The sequence below is a fragment of the Giraffa tippelskirchi genome, chromosome 6 (genome assembly GCF_054371585.1).
Source record: "Giraffa tippelskirchi isolate mGirTip1 chromosome 6, T2T-mGirTip1v1.2.pri, whole genome shotgun sequence".
In the NCBI taxonomy this organism is placed as follows: Eukaryota; Metazoa; Chordata; class Mammalia; order Artiodactyla; family Giraffidae; genus Giraffa; species Giraffa tippelskirchi.
The window spans coordinates 44,030,096-44,044,877 of NC_137280.1; the positions used below are offsets into that span (position 1 = coordinate 44,030,096).

The window sequence follows — 14,782 nt, forward strand, 5'->3', positions numbered from 1 at the left end:
TGAAGTCACCATTAAAAGTGTGGGCTCTGGAGTCAGACAGAACCGGGCTCAAATCCTCTCCAACCTCCTGGCTCTATGACCCTACGACTTCTTTAAACTTTTTTAAACTTCATTTTTTGTGTGAAGGATAAAAATGGTATTATTTTGTAAGGCCTGAGAATCAAAATCTAGAAATCACTTAGCCCAGTGACTGAACACACAGTAAGTGTTCAATAAACACTATTATTGTCCATGGCAAGTGACTTTTCTCATTTTAAGACTAAAAATAAGGAAATCTGTTCAACAAATGTTTATTTTTTTTTTTTTCTAAGTGTATCTGGGTTGGGAAGAACTTGCTTTTCCAAGGCAGAAAGCTGATCCAAGTGAGTTTACGAGGGTTCTCTTTGAATCTTCAGTGCAACTCTTCCGTGTCCCCCCAACATCACTTTCTGTCTAGAAAGTGGACTTTTGAATAAAAAACTTTTGTGACTCAGGTCGTGACGAGAATGCTCAACCAGGTCAGGCTATTTACACTGTGTGCACTTTTGCTTTATCATGCAATTGCTGGGTGGCACCCTTTTAAGCTCTTCTTGCACGGTCGCGCCCCTCCATCCCCTCTTCAGAGGCGGCCGCCACGGAAGAAGCCAATCCTAACAGGAGCCCGGGGAGAACTGATGGACGACGGGCGCCTCCAGGGCGCAGCAGCAGACGCGGGAGTGCGAGGTGCGCCCTAGGGGTGCCGGCTGCTGCTCGAGGGGCGCCGGTGCAGCGCGGACGGGTGGCTCCTCCTGGGGCGAACCTGGCACTGCGTTCTCCCCATCTTCGTGCGGGGGCATCTGCCTGGCCGTCTGCAACCTCAAGATCCCACAGTCTCCACTCTGCAGACCCGGCCGGTCCCATACGCTCGCTTTCTTTTTTGGCACTTGCCCTTTGCCCTCCCATGGAGTCATCTGTTTACTCTCCCCTCGCTTCCAGTCACCCATAGGTCACCCTCCCTGCTACCACCGTCACCCATTTTGTTGCCTCTCCCTTCTCTCCTCACTCTTCACCTCTCCCCGGGTCGTCTTCTTAAGAGGATTGCGCCGACGGAGATGCTGCAGAGTCCGCGGCCAGGGTCGGCTCCCCGGAGAACCCTCCGTCCACCTTTGCCCCCTCCCCGGGGGCGCGGGACGCAAGTTTCCGCCCCGTCCTTTCCCCAGTGACAGGACTCGGCTGCGGCCACGGCCCGGGAGGCGGAGGGAGGGACTGCCTGACTCCCGAGCCCCCTCCCCTGATCGCGAGCTCGCGCGGTCTGTGTGTCTCTAGGCAAGTGCGGAGACGCGGAGGAGGAGGAGGAGGAGGAGGTGGAGGAGGAGGAGGAGGGAGTTGGGGGAGGATCTCCATTGAAATAAACAACCAGGCAGCAGTTATTAACACGGGAACATGGCGGCCGCAGCCTCAGCCACAGCTTCGGCGGCGAAGGTCAGCGCCGACGGCAGCCGGCACCTGACGGCGTGACCGACCCGAGCCGGTAACCGCTCCTTCCCTGGGGGCCGCGAGGGCGGGCTGGAGGCGGGCGGCGGGCAGCGGACGGGCGGGGGGCGCCGCGTCCCCACCCCGCGGCCGCGATCGCCCTTCCTGCGCCGAGCCGGGCAGAGCTGCGCGCCGCCGAGAGGGCTGTTTTGTGTGCGGGGAACCGCTGCCCCGGTGCGCGGAAAACGAGAGTTGCATCCCCGGAGAGGCGCCGTGAAGCTGGGGAGTTGGGACTTGGGGGTGGGGGGGTGGGGAGGGGTGGGGAGGGCGGGAAGCGGCGGGGAGACGCGGAGTCCCTGGGAGAGAAAGGAGGCGCTCCAGCGCTTTGCGAGAGCTCGGGAGACGAGTCCCGGAGCGCGAGGCGGGCGGAGGCTGCAGCCCGCGGCGCCGGCCAAGAGGTGAGAGCCGAGGCGCGGCGGAGGCCGGGGGCGCGGGCGCGGCCCCCGCCGGAGGAACCGCGGCGCCCGCCGCCCCTGCCCGGTGCGGGTCGGCGCGGAGCGCGTCTCCTGCACCCTCGGGGGGCGCGAGGCAGAGAGACGGCAAGGTGAAGCCCGAGAAGGTGCATTCTTTCATGGAAACGCGGAGCGACTGCAGCGCAGGGTGGGAGCTGGGCGAGGGGTGGCAGGACTCGGGAAGTGCTCGGGGGTGTGTGAAGGTGAAGCGCCTTGTCAGGGGCGGGCGGCGGGGTGAGGCGCCGGGAGGAGAGGGGATCCGCGGCCCGGCGACCGGGCCCGGCCCGTGTCAGCGTCGGGGGCGGGGGGCGAGGGGCGCCGCGCGCGGACGGGAAGGAGCTGCGGCGGGCGGGGCGGGCGGCGCGCTCGGGCCGAGCAGGCCGGGCCGCGGTGGGGGCGGGGAGCCGGGGGGGGGGCCGGAGCGCGGCGGCGCCGAGCCGGGCTCGCCCCTGACTTAACTTTCTGGGTGCGGGCGTGTGTGCAGGAGGCGCGCAGGGGCCGGGGCTGGGGGCGGGAGGCGGGCCGGGAGGTTCCGGGTTGGCTCGCCAGCGCCCCCTCTTCACTCCCCCATCTCCCCGCCCCTGAAGGGACAGGCCCTCAGGGCCCCAGGCGGGAAGCGGGAGGGGCCCTCCCAGCCGGCTCGCGACGGTCACGCCCCGGGCCCGGGGACACTGCTCTCTCGGGCCTCTAGGGGCTGCTAGGGGAGGGGGCCGGGGGTCGTCGCGGCGCGCTGGCGCTCCCCGCCCCTCCAGGGAGTCCCGGAGGCGCCTCTTCCGAGATCGGGGGTGGGTCGGTCCCTGGTTAGCTGGTCCCTCCCTCTTCCCCCTCCCCCTAGTGGTTTCCGGGGCCTGCGGGACCGAGGGGCGGGAATCAGGGACCCGAGCGTCCTGCACCGGCCCGGAGCGGGACCGGGCCTAACGCCGTCCGGGTCTGTCATTCGTAGGGAAACTTTCCCAAACCGGGGACCGAGCCTGAACACCCTCCTCCGTCACCTCGTCCTCTAATCCCACTCCCACTCCACCTCCTCCACTGCCTTCCCCTCCCACCGACCCGAATCTCGCTGCGTGTGACTGATGGGGCAGTGAGCCAATCGAAGGCGGGGAATCGACCTGCCGGGTGTCGTTAAGCCAATCGCGGGGACCGGAGGAAGGAAGGGGGCGGGGCTTCTTCCGGGCCAGTTGGAGTGGAGTTGCAGGCGGGGCGGGGGAGTCATGGAGACGCCGAGAGCTATCCACTCTTGTACATCCCTGGTCACCCACTTCTAGATCTGTGGGGTAGTGTCACTTACAGGGCCTCCGACCCGGGGAGGCACGCAGTTTGCACGAGATACTGTATTGCTTTGGTACCACCAGAGACGTTGTCTTGGACACAGCGAAGTCTAAAGGCACTTAGGATGTGGCAGTAACTGTCCGAGGCCCGTTTCTAAAATGGCATATATTGTAGTGATCGCGTTCCGAACCTCAGCGCTCGGTTTACTTGCTAAGGATCTTAGGAGTTATCTGTTTACCTCTGTCTCAGTTTCACTTAGCTACTCCAGCGTGGAGACAATGAAATCTGAAAGGCTGCTCTGAAAACGAAGGCATCGGGAAAGCTTCACGTCAATTGACTATTGGGAGTGTAAAGCATCATTGTTTGTAATGGCTTCACTGGTTCCTTGATTAATGAGAGCGCCGGTTTCCAAAGTGCACTTGGAACTTCGGCGTTGGGATGACATTAAAAAAAAAAGTTGTAGTTTATGGTATGCATTTTTATTTTGGGGTGTTTTTTTTTTTTGCTCTTGAGTAAACAACGTGAAGTTAGGAACCAAAGCATCAATGTTTGCAACCTAAAGCGTTGATATTTAAGGAGCAAGCCAGTCAAAGAATATTTGTCCATAGGAAAAAAGTGAATAAATGTAGTTTGCCAGATTACTCCCACACAAAAGATTCTTAAAAATAAATTAGTTTGCTTAAACACTAGTGAATGGTTCAGTGTGTGGGTACTTTTTTGGTGTTTGCAAGTTTAGGAGACATCTTTCGTTATTTTACACTGTTGGGTGCAGTCTAGTGACTTAACTCTTTAACTTTTCAGAATGGGAGGATAGGTCTTTGGTTCTTTGTAAAGATCACAGGTTGCTCTGCAGGAATAGCAGTCTTTTAAAAAGACAGCAGCTGCTGCTATGCTTTGTGTGTGTGTGTGTGTGTGTGTGTACGCTTGTGCTCCTCTTTGTTGGGGAGGTTAGTGCACACTGACAGCAGCAAGACTCCTTTTCCCAACTGGAATTTGTAGAATCTTTGGGAGTTCAAAAGATGAGTAATGTTAACTTGAGAATGCATCTATTCATTTTGTGATGAGTATCCCATGAATTTAATCTTGGGACTTTTTTTTTTCTTTTTGAGGCAGTTTATGTGCATGATTACTTATGTATACTGCTTTCTGAGGCTTTTAATAATTTCGTGTTACTAAGAAAGAATTGAGGGGTCTTTTTAGGGGATTTAGGGTTTTTAGGGAATAGTGTTTACCACAGTTTATCAATGTGCTCTGTGTAATAGACTGTTTTCAGATTCATAATGTGAATTCCCAATCCAATATAATTGTAAGTGTTCATAATGACAAAAATTAATCGCATTTTGTTGTAGCCCTTGAGGTGTTATTTTAGTGATAAAATAGTAAAAACTGTGAATATAAAACAAACATTTAGCTGCCAGAAGTAGGGAGAATTATAAATTAAACAACGTTCAGAATTTGAGAGCATGCAAAACTGCCCCGTCATTAGTTAATTTAGTTCCTAAAGGCCACTCTGACGTGTGCCTTTTGTATGCTCAAGAGCAGCACATTATTTTACTCCTTCTCCACAATAATCCTTGAGACTGTTCTCAGATTCTTAGTGGCAGTGAGTAGCAAGTCCCCTAATGCCTGGCTAGGGGCAAAAAAAATCCTCTCAAGCATATGGAGACATCTAGAAAAAGATGTGCGTCGTCAGCTGTGATTCCATTGTGTGCTCGAAGACTGGAGCTCAGCCTTCTTCCTCTTGGGAATTTCAGTCTTAACAGAGGAGTTGTAGATGTTAGGGTACTGAAGCAGAGGATAGAAAAAGAGCTCACCATTTACGAATTTAATATTTATTAGATAGATTAGCTCTGATTTTAATTCTTCATTGGTTACATATAATTTACATGACTTTTGCTCTGTGTTAGGGGAGCGTTTTATGAGCAACCTAAAATGTCAGGATCAGAGGGGAACTTGGGCTGCGGTGTGAGGCCGTAAAGGGGCAGTGCTCCTTGGTTGGCTTTATCTTTAGATATATCTTTTTTTTAAATTTATTTTTAATCGACAGATTATTGCTTTACAACATTGTGTTGGTTTCTGCCATACATCAACATAATCAGCCATAGATATACATATGTCCCCTCTGTCTTGAACCTCCCTCTAGTTATATCTTATTAAAGCTTTGCACACCTTAGAAACAAGGACCAATGAGCAGTTCTTTAATTACATACCTTTTATTTAAGGATTCAGTACCTTAGCTGTTTCATATCACACCCGGTTGAAGAGGTGACCCATTAAGTTGACAGCTTGGATTTCTTAGAAAAAATTGTTTGTGTTGTATTGGATTTTAAAAGGGTGCTCTTTAATCAGTTTTTCTAGAAGGTTAGTTTTCTGAAAAGCACAGTGTATCTTTATTTGATATTTTGACCATTTGTCATGATTGATATTATATTTAAATGCATGATAGTGCTTCGCTATTTTTATAGCAAAACCACTTTTGAAGTCATTACTAATTTTTCAGTATTTTGTGTTTATAGTTTTGGTCATTTATGTTATTACATTCTATATCAATTTTAAATTAAGAGAATAGGAGGGAGCGTATAAGTCAGTTGCTTTAAGGTGTTGATCTTTTATTACAGTAAATCATAAAATGAGCAGTGAATCAGGACCTTTCCTGCAATGAAATAATCAGACTGTTTACAAACTAATAATGAAAACCATTTAAGAGAAAACAGAACAAACCCCTTACTCAGTTAACACACTTTCACGTGTCGAGCTAATTTTACCTCTAAACACCTTGTTTTCTCAACAAAAACAATTTTAGCATTTGTGTTTATTTCCTTTTTTGTTTTTACAGGCTTGCAGAAGGGTTTATGGATTCCTAACTGTAGAGAGAATATTATGTCATATTACTTTTTAGAGTCTATTAAAAGTAATGTCTGGAAAAGCCGTACAATATGGATTTAGTGTCACAGGCCCTCAGTTCAGACAGTATAAAGACAACACATACTTTATGGATTCTAGATAGTAATTTCTAAACAGAAGTGAGAATGTGACTTTTGTGGATACTTTAGAAACTTGTATAGTTTTCCTTGCTGTTATAAAACTGAGGCAAGGGTGATTATGGAGAAGAACGGAAATCTTAAAGATTGTGCTATGAAGGTATCTGAAATTAAATAACTACATGGTCTGCAGAGAGATTATAATACTCTTGGCTCTTACAGCAAAAATTTTATGTGCTTATCCTATGAAATGTTCATCAGTGACCACATTTCTGGCTTCCAGCGGCTGTGATGATGTAATGCAATTGTGGAAACATCGATTCTAGGACAGTTTTCAGTTGGTTCCCTATTTGGAAACTTCTAGAGATGTATTAAATAAGCAGGGAACCTACGGAAATATTTGGCCCAGCTGCTTTTGGATATACGCACTTAATTTTAAGTAAGAAAGAGGGGAGCTGTTTATAGGTAGACCTTATTAGCAATAATTAAATAGTTATTAATAGTTAAAGGTTTTGAAAGAAAAAAAATTTTTACTTTGGGTGTCAGTTGACAGATGCACATGAAGAGTTGAAGTTAGCCTGTTAATTCTGGCAGAAGTTATGTTTTTTAGGCAGTCAATTATGAACTATTAAGAGTTCCCGATGGAGTTCCCCATGGCCAACTTAACTCGCATTTTGGGCTTTTTAGATCTTGTTATTGCATTCCTGCCTCATTTAACCATTGTTTCATTCATTTACTCGTGTTATTTGATGAGTTTTGAGTGTCCCAGCTTTGGCAGTTTACTGCCAAAATCATCTGATTAAAGGGGGAACACACAGTGGGTGATGATTTTTTTATTTTTGGTGGGGGAGGGCCTGGGGAGGGACGTGTCCACTCTAATGTTCGATTTGCTTTCAAACTAAAGATCTGCTCTTCTTTTAATGTGTAATTTTAATTATATAACAGAGTCAGATAATTCTGCTTTAATTTGGGTTTGGGTTTTTTTCTCCCCTGAAAATAGGATTGTAATATTTATAGTAAGAAGATTGTTAAATGTCCCCTTGACTGATTAGCTTATGAAGAAATAGATTTCCTTTAATAAAGGTATGAATATTTATAACCAGTTTTGTTTTACTTCTCCTGAAATCATATTGTGTGTGGTCAGCGAGACAATCTGTAGTTGGGTGAAGGTGACAGGGCAGGCAGTGACCTCTGATTTCTGTGGATTGTTTGTGTCTTGTCGCTGCTTTGAAGAGTAACAGATCCTGGGTCTTACCATCCTTGTTTTCTAAAGTGTGTAAAATCTCCCTTGCACAGCCCTTCACAGGTATTCTGCTGCGGTAGTCAGTTTTTCTAGACGTAACTCACTCTTGCTCTTGGCTAAAACATCTGTATTGGCAGAGCAGCAACAGAAGTGATAATAGCATCTCTCACTGAGTGCCATCAACCTGCTAGGGGCTCTCTGAGGCATGCTGCCTTCTTTCATTCTTGCCCACACCCTGTGAAGTAGAAGTTACCCTCATTTTCCAGGAGATGAAGTTTGTAGGGGAGTAAGTCGCTGTGCCTCTGAGCAAAACTTTGGGGAAAAATGAACCTTGACCAACAAGTGGGGAAGCACTATAAATTTCAGAGGGAATGGTGAGTCCGAGAACATCTTCCTATTAAGGATCTGATAAAGCAATGTTTGCAGGTTTTTGTAAGACTCTCAGTCTGTTGGTTTAGTTTGTAAAAAGGGTGAATAGGTTTTGAATAGACCCAGTCCTGCGAATTCTGTAGGCCTGTAGCTCTCCCAAACCCTTGCCTCCAGGCAGGCCTACACCTGGCCAGATACTCCCTTAAGACCTACAGAGAGTCTCCAGATTCTTTAGTCGTCAGCCCGGTATTTAACAGGTCCTAAATTGCAGAATTCTTTCTTGTCTTTTAATTTTCAAAAAATACGAATGGAAATGGATGAAGTAAAAAACAGGTAATCTTTAACTGAGTGCTCACTTAAAACCCGGTGCCCTTTACTGTACACTCCTGTCTGGTTCTCACTGGGACACAGTGGGGGAGGCACTCTTGTCACTGCTTTTCACAGTTCAGGAAGTGGAGGCACAAAGCTGTCAACTAACCTGCCAGAGGTCACATAGCCCGAGTGCTGGAGAGGAATTTGAACCCAGGCCAGCGTTGCCCCTTAGCCCTGCCTCCCTGACGAGTGAGCTGGCCAGCTACACCTCCTTGCAGCCTCACGTGGGTGTGTGCCATCCAGTCCTTGTGGAAAGCACGGATCAGTCATTCCCCATGAGGGAAAGGGACGGAGTGGGCGTGTATTTTGCAAAAGCACACTCAGGTCCCATATTGTTTCTCACAATAAGAAGCTCAGAAAATAAACTTGAGAAAACTTGAATGTGGGGGAGAGGCAGAAAAGAGATGGAGAGAACCTTTTAGGGGATAGAGGTTTTGGACGGATGAAACACTGGTATTTCTGTAACATATATTTAATCCTAGCACGTTTAGCTGTTAGCTGGTGGTTTGTGTGATGCATGTTTGGCAGATTTTTTGCAACCCATGTAGCACGGGTGACTTGGTGTTGCGATATTGTAGTTCCCGAAGGAGGCTGATAATATATTCAGTCATCTGACTTGTGCTCTGCTATTTGTGGAATTCTTCTGTCTGCTCAATTGTTTTCAGGGAGCCAGGAGAGCTTTCAGGGAACTCTTCACCTGTGCACGTGTAGGGATCAGCAGGCACTGCTTTCAGTGTTCCAGTTGCCATTCTGAAGCCCTGTTGTCAGAGATGAACATGTAACGTGTGGTATTTTCTGTTACTCATTTAGTGGATCCTCAGGAAATGTGATCCCACATCTCCCAAGGCTTAACTTGCAGGCTATAACAGGGACCTCAGAGTTCCCATTGCTTCTGGCTGACCTTTGCCCCTGGAAGTGGGGGAAAAATAGTGAAAGTTTTAGTCGCTCAGTTGTGCCCTACTCTTTGTGACCCCATGGGCTACTTTGTGACCCCATGGATTGCAGCCCGTCAGGCTGCTCTGTCCATGGAATTTTCCAGGCAAGAATACTGGAGTGGGTTGCCATTCTCTTCTCCAGGGGATCTTCCGACCCAGGGATCGAACCTTGGTCTCCCACATTACAGGTGGATTCTTTATCATTTGAGCCACCAGGGAAACCCCTTGCCCCTGGAAGCCCCGATCTAAATGAGGGTGGGCTTTTCTAGCAGACTGTTCCCACTTAACAAAATCAGTCCAGGAATCAAACAGGAAGTTATTTCCCTTGCCTTTGATGGTCCAGTACAATTGGTACTGGTTATAAGTTGGAAATACTAAGGGGCTTCCCTGGTGGTTCAGACAGTAAACAATTCGCTTGCCAATGCAGGAGACACAGGAGACGAGGGTTTGATCCCTGGGTTGGAAAGATCCCCTGGAGGAGGCATGGCAACCCACTCCAGTATTCTTTCCTGGAGAAGTCCATGGACAGAGGAGCCTGGCAGGCTACACAGAGTTGGACCAACTGAGCGACTAACACTTTCACTTTCACTTGGAAATATTAAAGATGATTTAAGATTGGTGAAAATTTCATCAGATTCCTAGAGTCTTAGGAATGCCCGCCTCTCTGGAGTTTCTGGTAGTGTGTAGTATTTTCAATTTCTGTAATTCTTTTCTGAGATTCAGTGTATAGTGCTCTTGTTGCTTTTCAAGTAACATGTATGACTATCTTGATTCCTGAAGATTTTTCTGTAAAAGTGTGATGTAGAAATATTTCCCATTAAGAAGTGTCATTTTATTGTATTCTAGCACCACCAGAGTCTTTTCTTAAATAAACAGAAGTATAAGTCAGAGCTTCCCAGGTGGCTCAGTAGTAAAGAATCTGCCTACCAATGCAGAATACACAGGTTGGATACCCGGGTCAGGAAGATCCCCCGGAGAAGGAAATGGCAACCCCCTCAAGTATTCTTGCCTGGGAAATCCCATAGACAGAGGAGCCTGGCAAGCTATAGTCCATGGCATCACGCAAGAGTCAAATGCGACTATTTATCTGTTAAACACCACCAACAAGAATAAGTAAAACCTGGTGAAGTTATATAAAGATTATTTACATAATAATCTTTATGTAAATAAAGGTATATAAAGATCTGTTTATGCTGTACTACCTTGTATTTTAACCAAGAGGTGTGTGCAGTTAAGAGTTTAATAAATTAAAGGCTGTAAGCTGTTAAGTATAATGTAAGAAAATGATACTCATTGTGTTCTGAGCATATTGACAGTGGCAACTGACAGTGACAAAAGTCAACAAAATGCCTGGACATCGAAGGACGTTAGAAAAGAAAACCAGAGCATTCTCCTGGGTGAAGCACAGGCACATCATAAAACTACGTTCTCATAATCATGGGTGATCTCATCGTAATAGTAAATTTCTCACTTTGAGAAAAAGCATTCAGGAGGAGAGAGCCAGGGGGTGGAGGGAAGCCCAGGTTTGTGGGCTCGAGGCAAGTGAAGGTGGGTCAGGATGGAGCTGGCCGGGGGCATCTGGCCTGGCCCTGTGTGCAGGCCGTAGGGTGAGCTGGGCCTCAGCTAGGAGAGGCTGTCCACCACTCCCTCCTCTCTCATGGTCACCGGAGACAGGCCCTGACCCTGTGGTGGGGAAGGAAGGGCTGAGGAGGGGAAGCCGGTGACAGGTGAAGATGGGTGAGTCCTAGGGGATCCATGGCGTGCTGAAGTCCATGTGGTCGCGAAGAGTCAGACACGACTGAGCGACTGAACTGAACCAAAGTAAAGGGGGAGCTTCATTAGATCCTGGTTTGAAACCCAAAGCTGTAACAGACGATTGGAGAAAACTGGGAAAACTGAAACAGTTGATACTTGATATGAGTTTTCTTAGGCTTTAGAAAAGGTTTTGTTAGGAACTATGGCACTGCCAAAAAAAGAGATTGGCAAATGGATAAGCTGTTCAGTTCAGTTCTGTTCAGTTGCTCAGTTGTGTCCGACTCTTCGCGACCACATGGACTTCAGCACGCCAGGCTTCCCTGTCCATCATCAACTCCTGGAGCCTGCTCAAACTCATGTCCATTGCGTTGGTGATGCCATCCAACCCTCTCATCCTCTGTCATCCCCTTCTCCCGTCTTCAGTCTTTCCCAGCATCAGGGTCTTTTCCAGTGAGTCGGTTCTTCACATCAGGTGGCCAAAGATCCGAGTTTCAGCTTTAGCATCAGTCTTTTCCAGTGAATATTCAGGACTGATTTCCTGTAAGCTTGACTGGTTGTATCTCCCAGGGACTCTCAAGAGTCTTCTCCAACACCAAAGTTCAAAAGCATCAATTCTTCGGCGTTCAGCTTTCTTTATAGTCTAACTCTCACATCCATACATGACTACTGGAAACACCATAACTTTGACTAGACGGACCTTAGTTGGCAAAGTAATGTCTCTGCTTTTTAATATGCTGTCTAGGTTGGTCATAGCTTTTCTTCCAAGGAGCAAGCGTCTTTTAATTTCATGGCTGCAGTCACCATCTGCAGTGATTTTGGAGCCCCCCAAAATAAAGTCTGCTGCTGTTTCCATTGTTTCTCTGTCTATTTGCCATGAAGTGATGGGACCAGATGCCATGATCTTAGTTTTCTGAATGTTGAGTTTTAAGCCAACTTTTCACTCTCCTCTTTCACTTTCATCAAGAGGCTCTTTAGTTCTTCTTCACTTTCTGCCGTAAGTGTGGCATCATCTGCATATCTGAGGTTATTGATATTTCTCCTAGCAATCTTGATCCCAGCTTGTGCTTCATCCAGCCCTGCATTTCTCTTGATGTACTCTGCATATAGGTTAAATAAGCAGGGTGACAATATACAGCCTTGACGTACTCCTTTCCCGATTTGGAAATTTGATTCAGTAATCTCTGTTAATACTCAACAGTTCCCCTAGTTTTTTTTGTTGGTTTTGTGGGTTTTTTAGATGCTGGCTTTTTTTTTTTTTTTTTTTAGCAATTATTCTTTTAAATTAAACTTTTTAATTATGGGGAAATACGTGTAAAATTTACCATCTTACCCATTTTTTAAGTGTAGAGTTCGGTAAGGTTAAGTGTCTTCATATTGTTGTGCAACCAATCTTTGCAGTGTTTAGACTACAGTTTTTCAAGTAGGGCTAAGAAGTTAAGTTGTTAAATATAGTAATGGATTTGATAGGGCTGAAGAAGCACATAAATACTAAGAACTTCCTGCTTGAAATAGTGACATCTTGGGATGTTTTCTCAGCATACCCCTTCTGAAGTCTCTGTAGGTTTGAACCTAGCCATAATTTCTATAGACACTTCATAGGGAGATTCATACAACTGATGCTGCGAGGGGAGCCGGCACAGAGGGGACACCTACCTACGAGAACGCTTACTGTCAGAATTTGAGGACTTCTTTCCTCCTAGGAAGTTGTAGATTTCTGTTTTAGGCACAGGAAGGGGTTGAAATTGAGACATTAATTTTATAGCGCACTTGACTATTAAATAGAAAGCTTGTATACCAAGCACTGCTTCGGAGTAACATTATGGAGAGGACAATTTCCTGGGGTTGTGGAGTATGGCAATTTAGGAGACACATAAGAGATGCCAAGTGAGAAGAAAAGTAGGACTGGATATAGGCCTTTGTATTTAACAGATTCAGACAATTTTTTAAATGACTCTGATTTTTGAATTTTTTTTTTCTGCAAGACTTTTCTGAAATGCCTTATGGACATACTAGGTGATATCCTCATTTTTGCCCTTTTGTGAGTACTGTGCTTGTGTCCAGTTGCTCAGTCATGTCCAACTCTTTGTGCCCCTGTGGACTGCAGCCTGCCAGGCTCCCGTGTCCATGGAATTTCCCAGGCAAGAATACTGGAGTGGGTTGCCATTTCCTACTCCAAGGGATCTTGACCCAGGGATTGAACCCGCGTCTCTGTGTCCCCTGCATTGGCGGGTGGATTCTTTACCACTAGTGCTACCTGGTATGGTACTGCTTAAGAAAAGAATGTTGGCCCTTGAAACATTGTAAATCAACTATACTTCAATTAATAAAAAGGATAAATAATTCATTGGCGTGGTTTAAAAGAAATATATTCATGAATATCTTTGCTCAAGCTTGCAGGAGGTGCTTGAAGAGCTTATTAAAATAAACTAAATTAAAACAAAAGAAAAAATGTTGGCTTGTTGGAGAGGGTTGAACAGACAGTATTGTGGTTGTGTTTTTCATTGGATTTGTGACATGGTAGCAGTTTAGGTCAACTGGCGGGAAAGTACTTTAGAGTTCTGAAATGTAACCAAACAGCAGGGACATTAAGGACTGAGGGGACGGGGGGGGGCAAAATTAATAATAAAGAAAGTCATATTACTGTAAAATAGTGGCTATACAAAACTTTCAGAAAATGAGGTCTCATGTATCTGTTTTTTCTGCTTCTGATTTTTATTCCTTTGAGCACCTCAAATTTTAACATTAGTTATTTACGAGAAAATGCTTTTAAAATGTGTAGTATTTCCCTGTTTACTAAACTGATTTGAAATGTGCTAAAATTCCCCTGAGTGTCCATGGGATCTTTTAGGATGCTGGTCTGTCTCTGTACTCAGTCACTGTAAACCATGAACCCCTCGCTACCAGCTCTAGCTCAGCAAACTAGACTTGCCTTTTTCTGTTGCCTGGATGTTACTTTTTGAGTGTATATGTTTGTGTTAAAAAATTAAAATTTAAAGAACAGTCCATTTTCTCCTTTTTTTTTGGTACTTTACCTGCAGCATGGGTTTGGAGTTGGGGACACAGAGATTAAAAAAGAAATAGGCTCCATCCTCGAAGGTCTCACAGTTTAGGGAAGGAAAGAGACAAGTGAACAAGTAATTACAGTATAAAATATGTATTAGAATAGAAAATTGTCTTAGAAGGGCTGGACAGACATTTTATAAGAAGCAAACAGTTCATTTTGTGAGGTGAGGACGGCTTCATAGCTGCTCTGCGGATTTATTTGAGCATCAAGGGCTGATGGAGATTTCATCAGAGAGGAGAAAAGGCATTCTAAAGAGAGATGTGCATAGGATGAGGATAGAAAGTAATATAGTTGTGTTCCTAATTCCTTTTATTTTACATGAACTTTCACTAAGATCTGTGTGAGAGTCTGACAGACCCTTATCAGTAAAGCAAGTAATCTTTAGAGCACAGAACTGGGGATGTTTATTTTGAACCTTCAGAAAGAACCTTTTTGATCCTTTGCCTCTTTTTCGTTTCTTGCTTGTGTTTTGAATTAGAGAGAGTTTTGTTTACCGTTGCATCTGAAACTTGGTGGCATTCTGTTCATGAATGTTACCATGTTGGGAAGAGGCATGATGGACACGGCTTATCTACTCCATGATATCCTGTGTCTCAGTGTGGACGACTCAGGTCCAAGCCTGAGTCAGCCAGTGGCTCAGTGCTGGAAGCAACCGAAGACTTGCTCACTTGCAGACCTGGTGCTGGACAGAGGCTGTTGGCTGGGACCTCAGCTAAGTTATAGGCTAGAATGCCTAATTACAGCCTCTTTGCATCTGCTTGAGCTTCCTAACAGCATGGCCTCTGGGGTTCAAAGAGTGAGTTCCAAAGAAGCTGTATCTCATTTTATGACTTAACGTCGGAAGTCACATC

At 46.3% G+C, this 14,782-nt stretch overlaps 1 protein-coding gene across 23 annotated transcripts in view; it reads left to right on the top strand.

The window, feature by feature from the left end:
* Positions 1 to 14,782, top strand: part of NCOA2 (nuclear receptor coactivator 2) — a 428,580-nt gene that overhangs the window by 141,668 nt on the left and 272,130 nt on the right. For 10 of the 23 annotated variants that reach the window (XR_014057045.1, XR_014057046.1, XR_014057048.1 and 7 more), the window contains exon 1: positions 1,384 to 1,489. The exons of 4 other annotated variants lie outside the window; for them this stretch is intronic. The gene's annotated coding sequence lies outside the window, so the exon portion shown is untranslated. Of the gene's footprint in view, positions 1 to 1,167; positions 1,285 to 1,383; positions 1,490 to 1,577; positions 1,890 to 1,922; positions 2,092 to 14,782 lie in introns of those variants that run through there. 9 more of the 23 variants (XM_081501794.1, XM_081501801.1, XM_081501791.1 and 6 more) reach the window with 8 other exon arrangements.